The sequence below is a fragment of the Rhineura floridana genome, chromosome 10 (genome assembly GCF_030035675.1).
Source record: "Rhineura floridana isolate rRhiFlo1 chromosome 10, rRhiFlo1.hap2, whole genome shotgun sequence".
Classification (NCBI taxonomy): Eukaryota; Metazoa; Chordata; class Lepidosauria; order Squamata; family Rhineuridae; genus Rhineura; species Rhineura floridana.
Window position 1 is genome coordinate 18,639,295 of NC_084489.1, and position 21,268 is coordinate 18,660,562.

The 21,268-nt window shown below is 42.2% G+C and overlaps 1 long non-coding RNA gene and 1 pseudogene across 1 annotated transcript in view; both read left to right on the top strand.

The window, feature by feature from the left end:
* Positions 1-21,268, top strand: part of LOC133365481 (uncharacterized) — a 68,132-nt gene that overhangs the window by 39,237 nt on the left and 7,627 nt on the right. The window lies entirely within an intron of this gene.
* On the top strand, positions 13,408-13,526 carry LOC133365728 (5S ribosomal RNA; annotated as a pseudogene).

Genomic DNA, 21,268 nt, shown 5'->3' on the forward strand with positions numbered 1-21,268 from the left:
TCTAGGTTAGATCCTCTGTAGAAACAGTAGTAACACAGAAAAGAATCAAAGTAAGAAGAACACCAACAAACATACAAAAAATGTAATTCTCCATCTTTGGAGATGCACTCCTGATTGCAGATGTTGCCACCACTCATAGGAGGGAGGAGAAGGGTAAGGTAGGTTTGATCATTTGCATGCTTTTTGAGTTCAGTGGGATTTACTCCTGTGCAATCATGCTTAGAAAAGGTGAAACTGGCCAGAGGAAGGGTAGGGATAGGGAGGGAGGGGAAAGGGGAAGGAGAGGAGGAGATTGGATGGGTGGACACTGGGCAGAGGGAAAGCCCCTTTTCTTTCCAAAAGGAAAGAAACTGTGAACAGTATCATTATTTTTCAGGGTTTCCCCCACCTGTTTATTCTACAGCAGACACATGTAGTCTCCACCCAAATTCAAACCAAAACTGCCCCTGGCCACATCCACACCAGACATTTATTCCACTTTAAACAGTCATGGCATCCCCCAAAGAATCCAGGGAAGTGTAGTTTGTGAAGGGCGCCGAGCTGTTAGGAGATGCCCTATACCCCTCACAGAGCTACTATCACCAGAAGAGGGGCTGTTAAACCATACTGGAGCTCTGTCAGGGGAATAGAAGTCTCCTAACAGCTCTCAGCACCCATTACCAATGACACTTCCCAGGATTCTTTGGGGGAAGCCATGACAGTTTAAAGTGGAAAAAATGTGTGATGTGGATGTGCCCTCCTGATTAGTCAAGCCAAATAGCTGGGAGTCTGGCTTTTAGAACACTGTCAGTTAGTTCTTACTGAGCATGCCTACACTATCATAGACTCCAATGTTAAATTTCTTAAATTAATAATCAGCTATGCATTTTTTAATTTTTAAAGTGCAGAAGATGAAGGTCAGAGTATTGGGCAAGGTCAGTAATAGAATTACAGGTATTCTGTGAACATGGCTGATTTTTTTTTTAAAAAATGAACAAATTATGAGACCACTGACAGAAAAAAGTCCAACAAGGGTCTCAATTTTTTTACTCTTGTTTTACACTTAGAACTCTCGATTTTCTCTGAGTGGTTTGGGTATCGCCATGAAAACTTAGAGGGTTGTTAAGCAAGCATTTCTGAGTTCAGGACTATAAGTTTTGTAAGATTTTGTTTTGAAATGAGCTTATGGGAAGCAGCAGAATAGCACAGGGGTATTTTCAGTTTAACATGGTGGAATGTGAAAAATCTCATGGCTGTGTAATAATAGCATTATGATATTGGCAGATCCTTTCCTAACGATCCCTAGCATGGAATTTGCCTTTTCCCAACCACTGCACACTGGGTGAACATCTTCATTGAGCTGTCCCCTATCATCCCAAGGTCTTATTCCTGGTCAGTTATCACCAGTTCAAACCACATAAGCATACATATGAAATTTAGATTTTTTTGCTCCAATTTGTATAACTTTACACTTGTTTACATTGAGTTGCATTTGCCATTTTACCACCCATTCAGTTTGGAGAGGTCTTTTTGGAGCTCTTTGCAATCCCTTTTTGTTTTAATTACACTGAACAACATGGTATTGCCAAATGTGGCCACTTCACTGCTCACCCCTAACTTTAGATAGTTTATGATGAAGTTAAAAAGTGCAGGTCCCACTACCAGTCCTTGGTGTACTCTACTTTCTACATCCCTCCATTGGGTGAACTGTCTATTCCTATTCCCTGTTTCCTGTTTTTTAGCCAGTTCCTGATCCACATAAGAGGATCTCTGCTCTTGTTCCATAACTGCTAGGTTTACTCAGGAGTCTTTGGTGAGGTTTTTAAAAGTCTAAGTACACAATGTCCACTGGATTACCTGGGATAGTATAAGCCTGAGCTGCTCTTTGGATCCCAACCAAAAGCTGCACGGTTGCATTAATTCAGTTATTTACACCAGATCTTTATACTTTGGCATGTATATATCAGTTTGTCCAGGCATCCTGCCGAGCACAGCAATCCAACTCATGGGAAGCTGGTGGAAGGGTGCTGGCAAAGGAGCCGGTGGGAAGGTCCATGGCATCCAATTACTGTTTGGGAGCCTCCGGGCTGGCTGAAAGTGGGCTCAGCTGGGAGCTTCACATGAGGACCAGAAAGAAAAAGCCAGGTCTCACAAATACCCTACTGGGAATAAGTGCTTTCGATAGACTTCCATTGTAATTATTTTCTTGAAAAAATGAAATTGATGTCCTTCAAGTCGATCCCGACTTATGGCTACCCTATGAATAGGGTTTTCATGGTAAGCGGTATTCAGAGGGGGTTTACCATTGCCTCCCTCTAAGGCTAGTCCTCCCCAGCTGGCTAGGGCCTGCTCAGCTTGCCACAGCTGCACAAGCCAGTCCCTTCCGTGTCCGCAACTGCCAGCTGGGGGGCAACTGGGCTCCTTGGGACTATGCAGCTTGCCCACGGCTGCACAGGTGGTAGGGCACGTAACCCCTGAGCCACTCACTGTGGGGGTGATCTTTAGCTGGCCTTTGACACCCAGGAGACACGAACGTGGATTTGAACTCACAGACTCTGGACTCCCAGCCAGGCTCTTCTCCCCACTGTGCTATACCAGCTGTTAGACTGACTTTTTTATCGGTGTAACTTTAGACCACATCGGGACTCGAAGGAGCACTCCAAATGGGAGGTAGATGTTGCATAAGTCCCCTGCCTCGGCTCCTCCTCCAATACACCCCTGGAATGTCCCTTTTTCGGGCCTTCTGCTAGCTTCTGCCGGCGCCCCTTCTGTTGGGCTCAGCTTCCCTGGCGGAACCCCGGCTGAGCCAGTGTGAAGGGCTTCTACTGGCAGAGGCCAGCAAAGCTGGGACACTACTGGCTCAGCCAGGGGTCTGCTATATACAACTTCACTCAGCCCAGCATAAATACAAGTTGGGTTGCACCTAAATGAGAAAGGAGGTACTGCAAAAGTTTCATTCGGTACTGGGGGCAATGAGAAGAATCCCTCTTTTGTACCTGGATTGTGTAGACCACATCTATTTTTAAATCTTCATGGAAAACATTTGCCCTTACTCTCCTTAAAGCAGTATGTTTGATGAGGGAATTTTAGGTGACCCTTCCAAGAAAACTGAACAAAGCAGAAAGTGCAACATTGTGGGGAAACTGCTGGTAGAACTGATTGGACAGAACAGGCTTCAGTAGGCCATAGCAAGATAAATTCAGATGTGTGGTCTAAGGTGAAAACATACTTGCAATCCACAGTTGTTGTTTTTCTGAAAAAAAAGCAAAAACCTTTGGTTAGAAGGTTAATTTTTAATTTCATGTATGTACTTGTGTTTTCAATGCAATTGATTAAGTGCACATTTTTTTAGTCCTCCCACCCCCCTCCTCCCAGTTCTAATATATGAATTTGTGTGATAATATGAGCTTGTCCACCCATTCTTTGAAACCAGCCATGGCTTGCTTCTACAATGTTTAAATGTTTATGTCAGCCTTCACCAACCTGGTGCCCCCAGACATTTTGGACAACAACTCCCATCAGTCCAATCAGCATGACCAATGAATGATGAGAGTTGCGGTACAAACAACCGGAGGCCACCAGGTTGGGTAAAGCTGAGTTATATCATGTTGGGTTTAACAATGTTTCTCAATTAAAAAGATATTTTTTCCCCAACTAACCTTTCACTTTGTAAGACTTTTTGGATAGAGACCTGTGGCACAGTCCATCAGAAAGTTCTCCTGAATAAGCCCCATTGAAATAATTGAGAGCTGTGCACAGTATTATTATTCAGTGGTGCTTGTTCTGGACAGCTTACCATTGTATTCTGCCTCTAAATGAGGAAAAGTCATTATATACCCTTGGCTGAGAGCCATGAAAGATGGCGTCCTAGTAGGCTGCTAAATCACGAGCTCCGTTCCCTATCTTCTAGAAACTGCAAAGTAAGAACCAAATACCAAATATTTCATCGTTGCTGGATGGCTGCCTAACGTCTGCATTTCGTCTGGCTCTAAATGTGCTCCTTGCTTTTGCTGGTTGCCCTTGAATAAGTGTTTTTGTTATGATAGCTTTTATCACCCCCTCTGCCTCTCCCATCTCGGCTGGACTGTATTTGGAATTATATTAAGACTCTGACCCTGAAAGCAACTTTGGCAATGCTCACCCTTGTTTTTCTCCGACTTGATATGAACTGGTTGCCTTTTGTCGTTATGTTATGATATGCAAGTCATTAATTCTTTTTACTCTCTGCGTCTCTGCTGAACAGACTTCCGTTTAAACTTTAAGGGACAGCCTTGTAATCCGAATGATGGTTCTGACTAGGAAGGATTATAAAAACCTGGGAATTGCCCCTTTTCTTGAGCTATCTCCTCATGCTGGCCGTGTTCAACAATCTAAGATAACCCACTTTTATTCGCCTAAGAATCCAAAAACCAACAGGGATCGACCCAAAGTAAAAGGGGCTAAAAGCCCCTCCTTTTCTATACCAGTTACAAACCGGGTGCTCAATCATAACGAAGTTTTCTATCCTAATGATCACATCACCTGCAATCAGCCTCCCTTAAATCTAGCACAGGAAATAGCACAGGCTGAGAATCTGTCTCCTTATGAAGCAGCCAAAATGCTGCTGAATTATGATGAAGTTGATCAACTTGAACAGTCTTCAAGTCACAACTGCAATCAAGTTGTTCATCCAGATGTGGGACTAAATTCCACCCAGAGTTCCCCCAATCTATCTCAGACATCTAAGGTGTCAAACATCCCAACTAAAATGCTATCCCAGGAAATGGAGCCCTGGTTTTTCTTGATATTACATGATCTCAAGTGTATCAAAGCGTTTCTTACTGAAACCAATCATCTCCTAACCACACTGGCTGAAGCCTCTATAAAACTAGACTTAGACCGGAAGAAGAGAGCAAGAGAGATGAAGACCATTTAGACACAAAACCTAAAGGCAGAGTACCTAAAATTTGAAATGCAAAAGCAAAGCCGACTAAAAAGACTAAAAATATTAAACACCCTAAGGGCCATCGCTACAGCAAAATGAAATTTGAAAAGCTATTTAAGCTACTTGATTCTCCTCCCAAGCCGAAAATCTCGCTGCTGGTCAAACATCCGGCCAAGCCAGGACAGGACAGATCTCCTATTACAAACTTCCTCCAAGATGGTTCCTCTGACTCCCTCCCGGTTTCTCTTCCAAAAAATCTAATTCAAATCCAGGTACCTACTCAGTGTGCTGCTTGTTCACCTGCTCCATCGGCATCAAAAGTATTACAAGCCTCCCCCGAGTGTGAGAGAAAATTGCGATGGAACCTAATACTCAACCCTGCCAAATTGGTTTTGTCTAACTACCCTAAGCCGCTGGGTCCCTTAGCACAAAAGGACCGCAAAATCTATTTAATGAAAACTCTTGAAGGATTTATCCAAGCTGGGTTGAACATTGATGATATCAACCAGGTGGAATATTAGTTCTACAATTACGTCAGTGCACGTGCCGTGGTGACTTTTAATCATCCAGCCAAAGCCTTTCTATTGTTGCGAAATAGGAACATGTTGGCATTGTGTGGCTTACAGGTAACACAATTCTTTGAGAATCTCACCCTGCCTCAAACCTTATTGTCCAGTTTGCCATCTATGAAAACAGCAAGAATGATGCCGTCCAGCACTAAACTGGAAGTCAACTTGATCGACCTTGAGCCTGAGGTGCCCAAGGAACCACTCCTATATCCTCAGAGCCCAGCTTCTTACTCTATTCACTTGCCAAACGTAAGGGTCGAGGGCGGGCCTACTCTAGCGCACAATGTTCTTGCTGCTTCATTTACAGAAGAGGACAAGACCCTACTCGAATCCTTCTCTGCATTATCGTTCCTGGCCCAAGCTGAAATTCTTTCACGATTTCACTCATTAAGGACATACCTAGAAATGAGGTTTTTAACCTCTAACCCTGAGGATTACATCAAGAGAAACCCTGAAGTTGGAAAAGACTTTGAGTTATTACCAAATGCTCAACCTGGAGTTCAAAAGACTGCCTCCCTGGACCTGTATGATTCTAATAATGTTCTCAGCCCTATGCTAATTACTGCTGATACGAATCTTACATCTTCTGAGGTGGCATGTTGCAGCACATTGAACGATCATGTATCTACTTTGCACAGAACTCGAACTGGCCCCGCATCTGCGCCCTGGACATCTACGAGATGGCTTGATTCCAGCGAATTAGGACCCCCACAGAAAGCTGGTGCTTATACTACTCATGCACCGTATCTTCATAAGCCAATTCTATTGAATGTTAGTATGCTAGACCCAATTTTTGATGCAATTGATCCTCTTGAGGCAGATCATATTCCAGCTCCACCTATTAGACAACATTCATCCTCCGACGTTTATTCTCAACTTTCAATCCTATCCTGGAATATTTCGAGATGGAGGAATAAAGCGCAAGACCAGACTTTTCTGGAATATTTAAAACATCATGATATCATCTTTTTACAAGAGACCTGGCTTGGTGAGGGACCTCACTTAAGTGACTTCACAACATTCACACTTGAAGCTGCCCCCAGCTCTAAAGGAGGGCGCTCTAAGGGGGGTCTAAGTATACTTGTTTCTACTAAGCTTCGAATCCCCACCTTAAGACCAGATCCTCTGGAGAAGCTCGCATTATCTCTTCTCATCAGTTTTGATTGGGCGTCCTTACTACTCTTCAACGTCTATCTCCCTCCTTGCTGTCTAAAGACTTCAGCTAAGGCTATCATGTCAAAACTCGAAGCCTACATTGACAAATTATCGTTCTTATATCCCAAGGCCCTGGTGATTCTTGCCGGGGATTTTCATGCCAGAATTGGTCCAAGTGATGAGGCCCTTTTTTCCCATTTCCAAGAGGCTCTGCAGATATTAGACCAGCACCTGGGCATACCGGATAGACACTCAAAGGACAATGGTTTTAACTTTCCTGGACTATACTTTGCGCTGATGCTGCACAAGCTAAATCTCCTTCTTCTCAATGGCCGTGCAAAGGGTGATACCAACGGCGAACTTACTTTTTTATCGGGTAAGAGAACATCCACGATTGACTACCTTGCACTCTCTTACAACCTTTATTATGCCGTCATGTCATGCCAAGTGGGCAATCAGTCTGAAAGTGACCACTTTCCCCTAGTCCTTTCTTTGCATTCTGAAAACCACAATTTACATCTTAAACAGGAGCCTCTTATGAATGAAGAGTTTGAAGTATGGCCAAACCGCATTAAATGGTCGGCCATGCTAGATAAGAACTTGAAGGAGACATTATATTCAGCCAGATCCCTTGCGCTCCATGAAACCATATCTATTGCGACATCTTCAAAAAATGCCCTAGATTCCTTCCACCAATTAACTCTGATACTACAGAGAGCCCTAACGTCAAAACCTCGGTCTAAAGATCTCCATTCTGTAGGCAAATCCAAACCCTGGTTCGACAAGGAATGTCTGGCCTTAAAAAGAAAACTACTGGGTAGTTTTACTTTATACAGAGCCAATAATTCCCAGTCTTCCCTTGCTGACTATCTGGAATTAAAGAAAGCCTACAAGCGCCTAATTGCACAAAAAAAGGCTCTTGCACAAAAGGAAAGCTGGCAGGCTCTTCTAAAGGCCTCTAAATTAAAGGATTTGAGAGCTTTATGGAAACTGGTAGCTAGAGGCTGGCCTAAACCTTCTACAACTTTGGATTTTCACATCTCTGCGAACATCTGGGAAGCTCATTTTACTGAGATATATGCTTGCAAGCAATCCTGTCATCTGTCACCTGGGACCCACTCACATGAATACCCTGAATGGCCTCCAGTAACTCCAAAGGAAATTTTAAGCCTTATACAAAATTTGAAACCAGGCAAAGCCCCGGGTCCTGATAACATCCCCACCGAGGTTTACAAATCCTTCTCAGAGTGGTGGGCTCCAGTTTTGGCTGTGCTGTTCACCATCATAGACAGATCGGCCTGTATTCCGGAGGACTGGGGCCTTGCTATAATAATACCGATTTACAAGAAAGGCTCCCGTAATGATCCTTCCAACTACAGACCAATTAGTCTTCTCAATATAGTCAGCAAGTTGTATGCTTGCCATCTGTTCAAGAAATTACAAGACTGGATAATTCAAGATCGCATCCTGGTCGAAGAACAAGCTGGCTTCAGAGCGGATCGCTCCACTATAGACCATTCCCTAGTCCTTCAACACCTGGCTGAAAAATATACGGCCAAGCCCGGGAGTGCTTTATACTTGACCTTCATTGACTTCAAATTTGCATTTGATCTGGTTCCTAGAAACAGGCTGTGGGTGAAACTGGAGTATATGAACATCGACAGGCATCTTCTGTTACTTGTATGTTCTCTATATGACAATACCTTTGTCCATGTCCAATGTAATAGTGCTGGCCAGCTCTCTAGGCCCATTTCTACCCTTAGGGGTGTTAAACAAGGATGTATTGTAGCGCCTACCCTGTTCAACCTGTACATCAATTCCTTGATCGATAACCTTACTTCATACTTCTCCCATCAGCCACAACTGGCGCATAGGCCCATCTCCGTCTTAATATATGCTGATGATGTAGTTCTCTCATTAACGTGTATCGGACTGAGACGCTTACTAAGTGCGCTCGCTTCTTATTGCCAAACAGAGCTTTTGACGATTAACTATGCCAAATCGAAGATACTTGTGTTCTCAAGGAAAAGGGCCATCCATCGCTGGCAGATCAATGGTCACCAAATAGAACAGGTGTCTTCATTTAAATACCTCGGGCTAATATTTCACTCATCTGGCAGGTGGTGCCATCAACTAAAGAGAACCGTTTTATTTTTTTTTAATTAATTTTTATTCTAATTTTCAAAACCAAAATAATACAAAAAGAAAACAACACAAATCAATAACTAATACAATACAAAAAAAACATATATATAAAAATATTGACTTCCGATTTGTCATAGTTCAGCTATAAATCTATAATATATAACAAACCTATCTCTTAATAGATTATAAAATCACCTTCCTCCAGCGGTTATCTTAGTTGGTTTCAAATCTCATTAACATCATATCATTTTAATCTTCCACAAAAAGTCAAAGAGAAGTTTCCAATCCTTGAGATATATGTCAATCAATTTTTTTTTCTAAATAAACATGTCAATTAATCCAACTCATCAAATCTACTGAGTCCAGTAGTTTCAAATCGCTCTTCTGTCATTATCCATATTGGGTCCATCTTCCATCTTTACGCACCCAAAAATCTTGCTGTCATAGTCATATAATAAAAGTCTGATAGGAATTTCCTCCATCACAGATATTTTCTTACCATCAAATCCAAACGTAACACTGAAGTATTGTTTCAAAGCCGCATCTCTGCTCCTCTTTTCCACATGATACACTAGTACATTTCTTGAAGGTTTTTCCATTGACACAAAACAGGGATTAATTCTATTAACTTTCTCCATTTCAAGTTCCATCAAATCCTTCCAGTCCAGGAATTTTTTTGAACCGATAATATCTTTATCTCCAATCTCTTCAATTCCTTCAGAAACAGCGCTGTATTCCAAACTGTAATATTTATCTCCAGGATCCGTCACAACCAGGAAATCCAAATCTTTTTTCATGTCCATATTTAAGCCAATCTCCATAGATTGAACCTTGCCTTTAATTTCTTTCATCCTTTTTTTGTTTTCCAGATCTATCTTTATTCTCCTTTCTCATAGAATCCTGAGTTTCTTTCAGCTCCTGTCTCATTTCATGAAATTCAGTTCTCCACGCTTGTCTATTATTTCTCAGTTCTTGTTTTATTGAGTTAATCCCATCTATTATTTTCTGAAGCATGTCTAGAAATAAAGTCCCTTCTTGTACATCCATGATCTTCTTAATTGCCATTCTTAAAACCAAAAGAACAAAACTCCAATTTTCAATGTCCCAAGCAAAGAGCAGTTTATTTCTTTATCCAGTTACAAAGGAGTTAATCTTTCCAACCAACTAACGTCACACGCTAGACAGTCCTTATCTCTTAAATGTCCAGAAGTGCAAAAACAGCTTTTAGTTCACAGCGTTCAAATAACTAGTAGCAGAGAGAATGAGCAGATTCGTCAACAACAACAAAAAAAAGTAGATCAGAAAAAATAGTCCCTTATATATATTACACAAAAGTCTTGTAAATCAAAAAGATTTCTTATCTCTCCCAATCAGAAAGCTCTCATCCGTTGTAATCTTTAAAACGCAATTTTCCATGTCAGCTTTTTGCAATAATAAAAAAAAAGATAAGCTATTTATATTTTCTTCCCCCTTAGTTCCGTAAATAAAGAAGGGAAGTCTTACCTCATCTAGGTTATCTTAATTGCTGTTACTTTGACAAATCTCTTTAGCTATATAGATAAGAAAATGATAAATGTAGACAGGAGGTTTGCCTGCTAGTCCGTTAAAAAAAAACGGGTCACTTATCCAGCTGAGCTAGCATAAAATCCTCGCTCTGTCTGAACTGCTGGAAGACAGACAATTCTGACGAATTCCAGGCTCCAACAATCAAAACAAAACTATGTGGCAGATCTCACGCTTCTTCCTTATCTGGAAGAAATCATCCCCAGTCAGAAAAAACCCTTCTGACTGAATTTAAAACTGGATAAGTTTCATCCAAGACAGGAGCCCGTCTCAGAGGCAGCACAGGAGGAGGGATCCTCCTGGGAAGTTGCTAAAAAGAACCGTTTTAAATGCCCAAAAAAGCTTGAGAGCCCTTCTTTCCTTTTTCTACTCTAGGTGGCCAACATGTGCCCTCAGCAATTCACATCTTTGCAGCTAAAGTCATCGCTCAGTTGCTTTATGGATCGCAAGTCTGTACCTACTCCACCTATGCCCCCTTAGAGTTGATCCAAACTGGATTCTTACGCTCCCTTCTCGGTGTCCCGAGCTGTGTTCCAAACTCCATTCTTCACCTAGAAGCTGGAGTAGCGCAGATAGAAACACGTATTTGGATGAGCAAGGTAACATTTTGGCTAAAAATGTTCTTTGCCCCAGTTGGCCTGACCTCTCTTATACTGACTGATTCTTTTTTGTTTACTTGGAAACGGGCCTTGAAAGAGAAATTCCTCAGTTTAGGCTTCTCCATCACGTCGATCTCAACTTTAGAGCACTCCAAAGCTAAAGCCCTATTACTCCAGCGTGTATATGCATATGATGCAAACAGTACCTTATGCTTATCTTAGCTATAACTTAAGACCATTTAGAGCTGCCTGTTATTTATCCACCTTGACAATACCAAAATTTAGGAAAGCTTTTACTTGAGCCAAATTTAACATTTTACCATCGGCCAATCTGGATGGAAAGTTTAAAAACATTCCAGTTAAGGAGCGACTCTGTCGTTGTGCAGAAGGGGCAATCGAGACAGTGGACCATGTTCTTCTCCACTGTACCTTCTATCACGATTTACGCTCTGTCTTAATTTTCCCCATCCTTCAAAGTATACCCGGCCAGGAAGAGGCCTTTTATGTGAAATTTCTTTTATCGGACTCCACCCCTCAAGTGACTGCCAAGGTGGCAAGCTTCTGTGCGGCCGCCATATGCTGCAGAAAGCGCTTAACTACAGAGGACTAATGTAATACTGACTCCATTATGAACTGAATTACGGCAGCATCTTTGGCTTAATTGTTTTAATTGTTAAATTTTATATTCTTTTAATGGTTTTTTTATTGTGCAACTTTTGCTGGTCTATGCACCGTAATAAATTATTCATTCATTCATACCCTTGGCCAAGCCACGTTTTATCATGCTTGAGGAATTCAATCTTTGCAAATTCTTATATGAAATGATCTGATCTTGGATTAATGTGCAGTTTGGAACTTAGCTATCCATCTGATTTTAGACGTCTCTGAATGTTCTTGGCAGTATAAACATATCAAAATACATATTTAAATATACTTTCTGTAAGGAAAATACACATTTCATTATGTAGGAGGGTTTTTAAATCTACAGATGTGTGGGAATGGAATTATGGGTAAAAATATGTGAAAGCAAAAAGGACCAGAGAAAGATAGATTTGCCTCAGTTACCGTTGTGTAGAGTGTGGATAATATTTGGTTTCAACCGTAGGCTTGTTGTGAGTGGAATCACAATACAAATAGCACATGAATATGCAAATTTGGATTATTTTATGAAAGGTAAATAGAGGAAGCATCATGTTGACTTAATATTCATTTAGTGCATTACTTTCATTTGGAAAAATCTGGCTTTTTAACATTAGAGATTATTCATTTTTAAAAAGATTCCCCCCCTCCCCTTTCCACTGCTAATTCATGTCAGATCGGTAGATTTCTTGGCTCTGGTGCAGGGCTGCTGTTCTAGTAATTTGGAATAACAGATTAGTTCCCCCCTCCCCCTGCAAATGTGCCCTACATTGGGAAGAGGGCAGGGAGATGCTATTAAAGGCAAAGCTACACTCAACAATATGTCTTAGCATTTTATGCAAAGCTTCTCTGAAGATGTTTTGGTACCTTTACTTTGTGTTTATCCAAGCTTCAAGGAATGATTGTGCATGAAATTAGAACCTGGAAATTTATGCTGCAAGATGAAACTGAAAACAGAAACACAGCAGCAGCACACTATTGTGTACTAGGCTGCAGCTATGGTCATCCACAGGGGTCTCTTGTAGAGAAACAATATGCTACCAAGCTGATGAAGAATACAGTGGAGAAAGAAAGAAAGAAGTTCATTAAGGTTCTGGTGTTAAACAAGGATCACAATGTGAGCCATGCACTGACAAAAGTTGAAATGCTTTTTTAAAAATCATACTAATGGGTGATATTCAATAGTAGCTTTTTTTTTTTTTTTTGGCTACAGGTTTAAGAGATACAAAGATACATATTCTTTTAAAAAAACCCTCTTATTAGGTTTAATGCTTTATTGCTGAAACATTTTGAAGTGCATATTCTGCTGAATATATTCTGCATTAAGAACAATAATTTCTGCACCAAGAAGCTCTAAATTATGTGACCATAACTTCTTCACATAGCACATAGTTAAACTATGGAATTTGCTCCCACAAGAGGCAGTGATGGACACCAACTCATTAGACAAATTCATGAAGGAAAAGGCTATCAATGGCTGCTAGCCATGATAGCTATGCTGTGCCTCTATAGTTGGAGGCAGTATGCTTCCAAATACTGGAAACTGCAGGAGGGGAGAGTGCTGTTTGCACTCAGGTCCTGCTTGCAGGCTTCACAAGGGCAACTGGTTGGCCACTGTGAGAACAGGATGCTGAACTAGATGGCCTACTGGCCTGATCCAGCAGGTGGTTCTTATGTTTTTATGAGAGCTCCTGCCAGATACAGGGCAGAGCAAAAGACAGCTGGTCAGGACCCTGGAGAGCTCCCTGTGACCAGTGTTTGCTAGATCCTCTGTGGGAGAGCTCTTGCCTCAGCAACATGCTGAAGCTTGTTTAAGGCTGGCTAAATACCTCCTGGCTATGGCCATACTACCCTGAACACTCCTGATCTTGTTTGATCTTGGAAGCTAAGCAGGGTCAGACCTGGTTAGTACTTGGATGGGAGACCGCTTGGGAATACCGGGTGCCATAGGTTTGGAGGAAGGCAATGGTAAACCACCTCTGAATACCTCTTACCATGAAAATCCTATGAATATATAAAAAAAGATTCATAGGATCGCCATAAGTTGTAATCGACTTAAAGGCATATAACAACAACAAATACCTCCCTCTGAGGAGCTGTCTGTTCATTTCATTTTGTAATTGCTGGCTCCTAAAGTATGGAGGTGGTGAGGGGTGTCCTCTAAGCCAGGAGTTGTCAGGCAAGGCCAGATCCTCTGGCCTGAATGTTCTGGTAGAGGGGGGTAATAGCTCTCCAAGTGATGCCTCCTGTAAGTTTGCCTATGAGCTTGATGGAGGATCATGGCCAGAGAACAGAAGTGAGTAGTGCTGATGGTCCAGGGCAATGGTACCAAGGGCTAAGACAGATGAGAAAGGGCAGGGAGCTGTTAAGGATGATGTTGATTACTTATATTTCTAACTGCAAGGCATTCTTAATTTTCTGAATCCTCAGCAGGCATAGTCAAGCTAATTCCCACAATAAATTGGTGCCAGAAACTAAAATGGAGAGTCATGATCATTACCAAAAATCTACATTGCATTGCATAAAAGCAGAGGATATCCAGTTGTAAGTAAATTGTTATCTTAGTAATGACACTGAAATGGGTAAAAATAGAACTTAGATTTGTGTGTGTGTGTGTGAACCATGCGCTGTAGGGATGCACAAACATCTCACTGCTCACCCTGAAACATCTTGAGCACTTCGGAAGTGGTTGGGGTTTGTTCTTTTTGAATGCTTACAAAGGATAAAAGGGTGCTCACTTCCCTTCTTCTCATGGCCAGAAACCTACACTTGGGACAGGGTGGTAGTGAAAGAGGGTGCTTTGAGAAGCCTATTCTTTGGTGGGAATGATGTGTGTAGTATCAGTTTATCACTGGGGAGGCTGAGATTTATGTCACTGGGGATGCTGGGTTGGGAGTCCAATAACATCTGGAGGATACCACATATCAGTGGATTTGAGCCTTTTGTGCACTGTGAAACCACTTGAAAATTACTGGAATTCTGCTACTATCCGCCTGGGAAAGAAAGTGCAACAGAAACCTTGAAAGAAGTCTCTGTTTCTGAGAGAAAACCATTACTTCTATTAGTGAGCAAGGCAATAACAGAGCTTGACTCTAATGGAGATAAACTCTGTGTGTGTGTGTGATTTTTAAACTCTAGTTGGTCTACATTACTCTGTACAGCAACTCTTTATACAATAAGTGCATTTATTACTAGGAGAACATAAACAATTAAGCCAGGATTTATGATTAGGTCTCTTGACATCATGTGACTAATTGAGTTAAAACCTTGTACAATGGCAGTGTATTGAGAAGGAATAATGTGAACATGATTACAGTAACAAACACATCAACTTGTCTTTGCGATTTTGTAATGAATTACTGTGGCATGTGATTTAGAAATCTGGCAAAGAATGTGTTCTTGGCAGCAGCATTGGGTGAAACTTGTTTTGTTATAAATATAAATTACAATTTTTAACAGTGAAGATTTTATATTGGGGGCGGGAAAAATGTGTATATCTTTTATTTAATTTCCTTGAATAATAATGATTAGCAGCTCTTTCCTATTTTGTAATAATAGGTGAGATTACATGTATGAATACTGTTAGGATTCAGTACTTCGAATCATATCAAATCAAATATATTTATTATGGTCATAGACCAGAGTAACTTCAAAGTTAAGGAATTATTTCTGTTGAAATACTTGTAAATAATTTAAGACATGATAATCCAGTCCATTAATTACATTAAGAATGCTGAGGCATAGAAAAATTACTAAGTTTAGCAGCTCCAAAGAGCTATGCATTCAATATTCCCTTCGCCCACCTTTGCTTGTTGTCTGAGAAGGGCTATTGGCATTCATTAGGCTGGTAGGTACCTACTCTCTAATGTCTGTGGCTCACAGTAGCCATAGAATATGACCTGTAGATTTGTCTAACTCGGAGCTTGGAAGTAACTCATTAGAGTGGGTAACTTCATTACATTTTACTAGTAATAGAACAATTAGTAATTTCCCTACTTTTTAGCAGCAATCGTAATGTTTCCAGCGTTACATTTGGATGTTACTTGGGGGGGTAGCAAGTGGAAGTCTTCTGTTCCTGTGATTGGTGGATAGAAGACATGTGATTCACACTGGGCTTCTGCACAGCCTCGCTGTTCCCTTGTGCTCTGCGTTAGGAGGCACGAGGGAGGAGGTGAAGAGGCAGAGGGTGGTGGAGCGCAGGAGAGAGAGAAAATGGACAGTGGAGGAGAAAGCCAGGGCAAAGGATGATGGAGGAGAAGGCAGCAGCAGAATGGAGGTGACTGACGATGGTGTATGTGTGTGTGTGTTACCCTCCATCCCCACTCGCTCAATCGCCCTGCCCCCCACCCAGTTCTCTCCCCCCTGCCTGCCTTCCCTGCTGGCTGAATCACTCAATCGCCCTGCTCCCCTACCCCCATTCTCTCCCTCTGCCTGCCTTCCCTGCTGGCTCAATCACTCAATCGCCCTATCCCCCCACCCCTGCTCTCTCCCCCCGCCTGCCTTCCCAGCTGGCTCAATTGCTCAATCGCCCTGCCCCCCACCCATTCTCTCCCCCTGCCTGCCTTCCCTGCTGACTCAATCGCCCAATCGCCCTGCCCCCCACCCCCGCTCTCTCCTCCCACCTGCCTTCCTCACTGGCTCAATTGTTCAAATGCCCTGCCCCCATCCTTTCCCCCGCCTGCCTTCCCTGCTGGCTCAATCACCCTGCCCCCACCCCTGCTCTCTTCCCCCACCTGCCTTCCCCGCTGGCTCAATCGCTCAATTGCCCTGCCACCCATCCTGTTCTCTCTCTGCCTGCCTTCCCCGCTGGCTCAATCGCTCTACCCCCACCCCCACTCTCTGCTCCCACCTGCCTTTCCCGCTGGCTCAATCACTCAATCACCCTGCCCCCACCCCCACTCTCTCCCCCCCACCTGTCTTGCCTGCTGGCTCAATCGCCCTGCCACCCCACACCCCTCTCTTCCCCCCTGCCCCCTGCTCACTCATTCAATTGCTTTGCCCCCACCCCTGCTCTCTTCCCTGCCTGCCCCCGCTTGCTCACTTGTCCTGCTGCCCCCACCCCCTCTCTCTGCCTTCACCTGCCCCCGCTCCCTTACTCATTTGCCCTGCCAACCCCCACCCCCGCTCTCTGCTATGCACGCTTCACTGGTGAGCATTATTATTTTTTAGGTAACAACACTGTGCATATTAAGGCACAGGACAGGTGCCTGCCTCGAGGAGCTTACCATCTAAAATTGGATCTGGGGGTCAATTTGGTGGATTACTTCTGAGCATAAAAAAATAAGAATGCATAGGATTGGTTCGCCCTACTTAGTGCACAGGCCTAAACACACCCAGGTTACTAAGTTGCATTGATCTCGCTAAACATACATAGGATTGGGCTGCATGGTGACTGGAATCATAAATACACTTGTTTGGAAGCAAGTCCAATTGAACTTAATGCTTTTGTTATAGAACTCTGGACCCCCCCTCCCCCCATAAAACCCTCCTGCTCTCTGGTGAAATATTTGCTTTCCTCCCCACAAATGCTCAAGGACAGATGGATTGGGAATGAGGCTTGCTACTGAGTAAACATGGATAGGGTAGACTGTTAGTTCTCCAGGTTCTGAATGAAGGATGAATTATGGATGTTTTGCTTGAGTCCTAAAAACCCAGGAAGTTCTGTCAGGTATTGAATTCTTCATAGGGGAGAGTGTGTGTATCATGTTTGGAAAGTTCTGTGGATTTGAAAGGAGATGCCTCAGGCTGAACATGTTTTCTGAACATAGGAGGCTGCTTTATATTGAATCAGAGTAGTGGCTCATCTAGCCCAGTATTACTGCCTGTGACTGGCAGCCGCTCAGGCCAAGGGCTTTTGCTAGCTTTGTCATCTGAGATCATCTTAACTGTCAGGGATTGAACTTAGGACCTCAGCGCATGAAACACATATCCTCTGCTACTGAGATATGAGCTCTCTATCTGGAGGCTCCTAGCTTACTGAAGGTGTTGAGGTAGTAGACGGATCTGAAAGAGGTGGTTGGGCTATGGATCTGGAGTTGCTTTCGCATATGTAAGTGTGTGGTGATATTGGGGTATCCGGCAATAATGCTTCATTAATATAGCAGATTTCAAATGACTTATTGAGGACCATTAAGTGAGACTGGAACTGGGGATCCTGCAGCCAGCTTTTATCTGGATGTTTGGTGCTTTTGTGAACTGATGTTAAATCAAACTGTTACACTTACAAATCAAAGTCTCAGATCTAGGAGCCTAGGAGGAGTGCTGACATTCAGACTATTTATTTGCAATAATAGCTCCAGGAAGTCACTTGGTTATAATGGTTGTCTTTTTCGCAGTCCATGGTATGCCCACAGCTCTCCTCCAACACCACATTTCAAATGAGTTGATTTTTCTCTTATCAGCTTTTTTCACTGTCCAACTCTCACATCCATACATAGAGATTGGGAATACCATGGTCTGAATGATCCTGACTTTAGTGTTCAGTGATACGTCTTTGCTTTTGAGGACCTTTTCTAGTTCTCTAATAGCTGCCCTCCCCAATCCTAGGCTTCTTCTGATTTCTTGACTATTGTCTCCATTTTGGTTAATGACTGTGTCGACGTACTGATAACCCTTGGCAAGTTCAATGTCCTCATTATCAACTTTAAAGTTACATAAATCTTCTGTTGTCATTATTTTAGTCTTCTTGATGTTCAGCTGTAGTCCTGCTTTTGTGCTTTCCTTGTTAACTTTCATTATCATCGTGGTCTGTGGATGGGTAGGAGACAACAAGGGAGGAGGTGGAGAGTGAGACAGGGTGGAGTGGAGAAAACAATTGTTTAAAAAAATGGACTGGAGGGAAAAGGGAGCCAGAGGGCAAGAACATGGATAAAGGAGGAGAAGGAGGCAGCAGCAGAATGGAGATAAAGAACTGTGGAGGTGAAAGATGACAACATGTTTTAGCACACAAAATGGCCTCCACCTACAGTAGCCAAAGTGGCCTCTGGCTACTGTGCCACATTTGCAGTATTTTAACTTTTTTGCATCTCAGGGGGAAATGTTTGCTTGGGTGAGTGTCCCTTAGTTGGTGGCAGGGCAGGGTCCAGGAGGTGATTAAGTGAGAGAGATTATGCCTGCCTGTTGAGGGGGGGTGCACTTGGTTTCACGTGCAAAGATCTGAGTAGTGGCCTCAGCCTCCCTCCCCACCTCCTTTACCAGCAAAGAGACCACCATTGTTATCTTATGGATAAAAAGAATTCTTCTACTACCTCTATATGTGTGTGTTTATTTTTAATGTTGTTTTAGGCTGCTTAGATGTGCAGCAGCCAAGGCCAGCACCTTGTAGGTGTTTTTTTTAAAAAGTAACTGAAATGTAACTGTAGTGATTACTTTTGAGAAAAAGTAATCAGTTACTTTCAGAGCAGTTGTAATTGTAACAGTAATTACTACTTTTTTGGGCCATGTAACTGTAACTTATTACTTTTTAAAAGTAATCTTCCAAGCCTGGTCTAACTTCATTCTCTTAATCTGCTTTTGCAACAACAGTGCAAAACGTAGCTTTCACTATTGTGGCTGAAGCTGAAAATTATGCTCTGTTTATCTGGCAACCTCAACCCATATCTCTACTATGAGGGCTCCAGAGCCCATAAGACTGAACACAGAAGGGTATTGAAGAGGAACCCTTGCCCTTATGGCAGGCAGGCACTCATAAGCTTGTACTGTCTGGAACTAGGCTTCTTCAGTTCTTGCTTGAAACTATCAGCCGCTCTGTTTATGAAGAGAGTAATCAGACTAGACTGTTGGAACAAGATAGATATCTACTTTGAGGATTCAAACCTTAACACTATGGAGGTCTGCCCCATTCACTTGGTCCTGAAGATGGGGGTTTGCTGCTACCAGCAACTAGTCTACAGAGTACCAAAGCCAACCATGTATAATAATATATATAAATAAATCAATAACTCAATACAAATATTAATATACAAGACAGTTTTGCAAAACTAGGACAATCCTCAGAGAAACTGAGTTCCTTAAAATGACAATATTATTTTTGCATCTGTTGACAAATGCAATTCTTCATCAATATAATGCTATTATTGGGTAGGAGGGTTTTTTATTATTAGAACACAGTTGATTGAACTGATTATACAAATGTGAAAAGGAAATTCGAGAAATTTGTGGCATAAGCTCTCTGGGACAGGCACAATGTCTTTGCAAGTGTTTGCATAGTGCCTAGTACAATGGAACACTGATTCTAATTAAAGCCTTTGGAAGTTGCTGCAGTAGACATTTCAAACAATATTGCCAGCAAACCTAAAGACATCACTTTCTCTTGTTCTCTGCTTTTTTAAAATAGCATGGTTTGTTATCTGAGCATCATTAAAAGATAAGTAAGAGCTACAATTCTTGCTGTGGAAGAGTCACAACAAGAAGCTATTTTACCCGGGAATTTTTCTCTCTACAGAAGCCAGTAAATTTGATGGATTTACTACTTGAGTGGTCGTCTTGTGAAATCTAGTATTACACACACACACACACAGAGATGCAATTTACTACTTGAGTGGTCTTCTTGAGAAATTTAGTATTACACACTCATACAGATGTGCAATTGCTTGCTGTTTGGACCAAACCTTTGTATGCTTTCAAAAACTCTCTTTAAGTGGGAGAATAGCAATCAGGACTGTGTCAGACAGTAGTATTATACAGCCACAAGAGTGGCTGTATACTATAGCCAGCGTGGGTTTTTCACATTCCGCAATGTTAAATTGAAAATACCCCCATGCCATTCTGATGCTTCCCATAAGCTCATTTCAAAACAAAACATTACAAAACATATAGTTCTGAACCCAGAAACACTTGCTTAACAACCCTCCCAATTTTCATGGCGATACACAAAACAGTCAGAGAGAATAGAGAGTTCAAAGTCTAAAAAGAGAGAAAAAACCCTCAGAGCCCTTTTGGACTTTTTTCTCTGAGTTCTCATAATCTGTTGAAATTCATTAAAAATCAGCCATATTCACAGAGTACCTGTAATACTAATACTGACCTTGCCCCATACTCTGACCTTCATCATCTGCAGTTTAAAAGTAAAAAAAAATGCCCGGCTGATTTGTAATTAATTTAATAAATTTTGACTGGCAGCCTATGATAACACGGGGCATGCTCAGTAAGAACCAACTGACGGAATTCTAAACGCCAGACTCAAAGCTGCTGGGCTTGCCTAATCAGGGGCCCCCACCCACACTAGACTTTGATTTCACTTGAGACAGTCATGGCTTCCCTCAGAGAATCCTGGGAAGTGTAGTTTGTGAAGAGTGCTGAGAGGAGGCTCCTGTTCCACTGAGAGAGCTCCAGCCGGGCCTGGCAACCAAGAGGTCTTCTGTATCTTGAAAATTTGTGCAGGGGGAAGGGAGGATTCCACCTTGTGGTTTTTCTCATTACAGTGTTGCAAGAATACCTGCATTTGGCTGACTTTCTCTTCTCCTAAAGATACAGGATCAGTCTCAGGCCAGGAACCTGGCAACCCTAGTTTGAGAACCATGATAAGCTCACTCAACTCACTTTGCAATTAATGGACTATATAGATAAATTTTTGCTTGTTCCTTATTCTCTTAACTTGGCTTTTAATTTAATTGTAATGTTACATTTCTAATGAAGCAACTCAGTAATTCCCCCCCCTTCTCTTCTCACAATTAACTATAAGTTGATAAATTCTT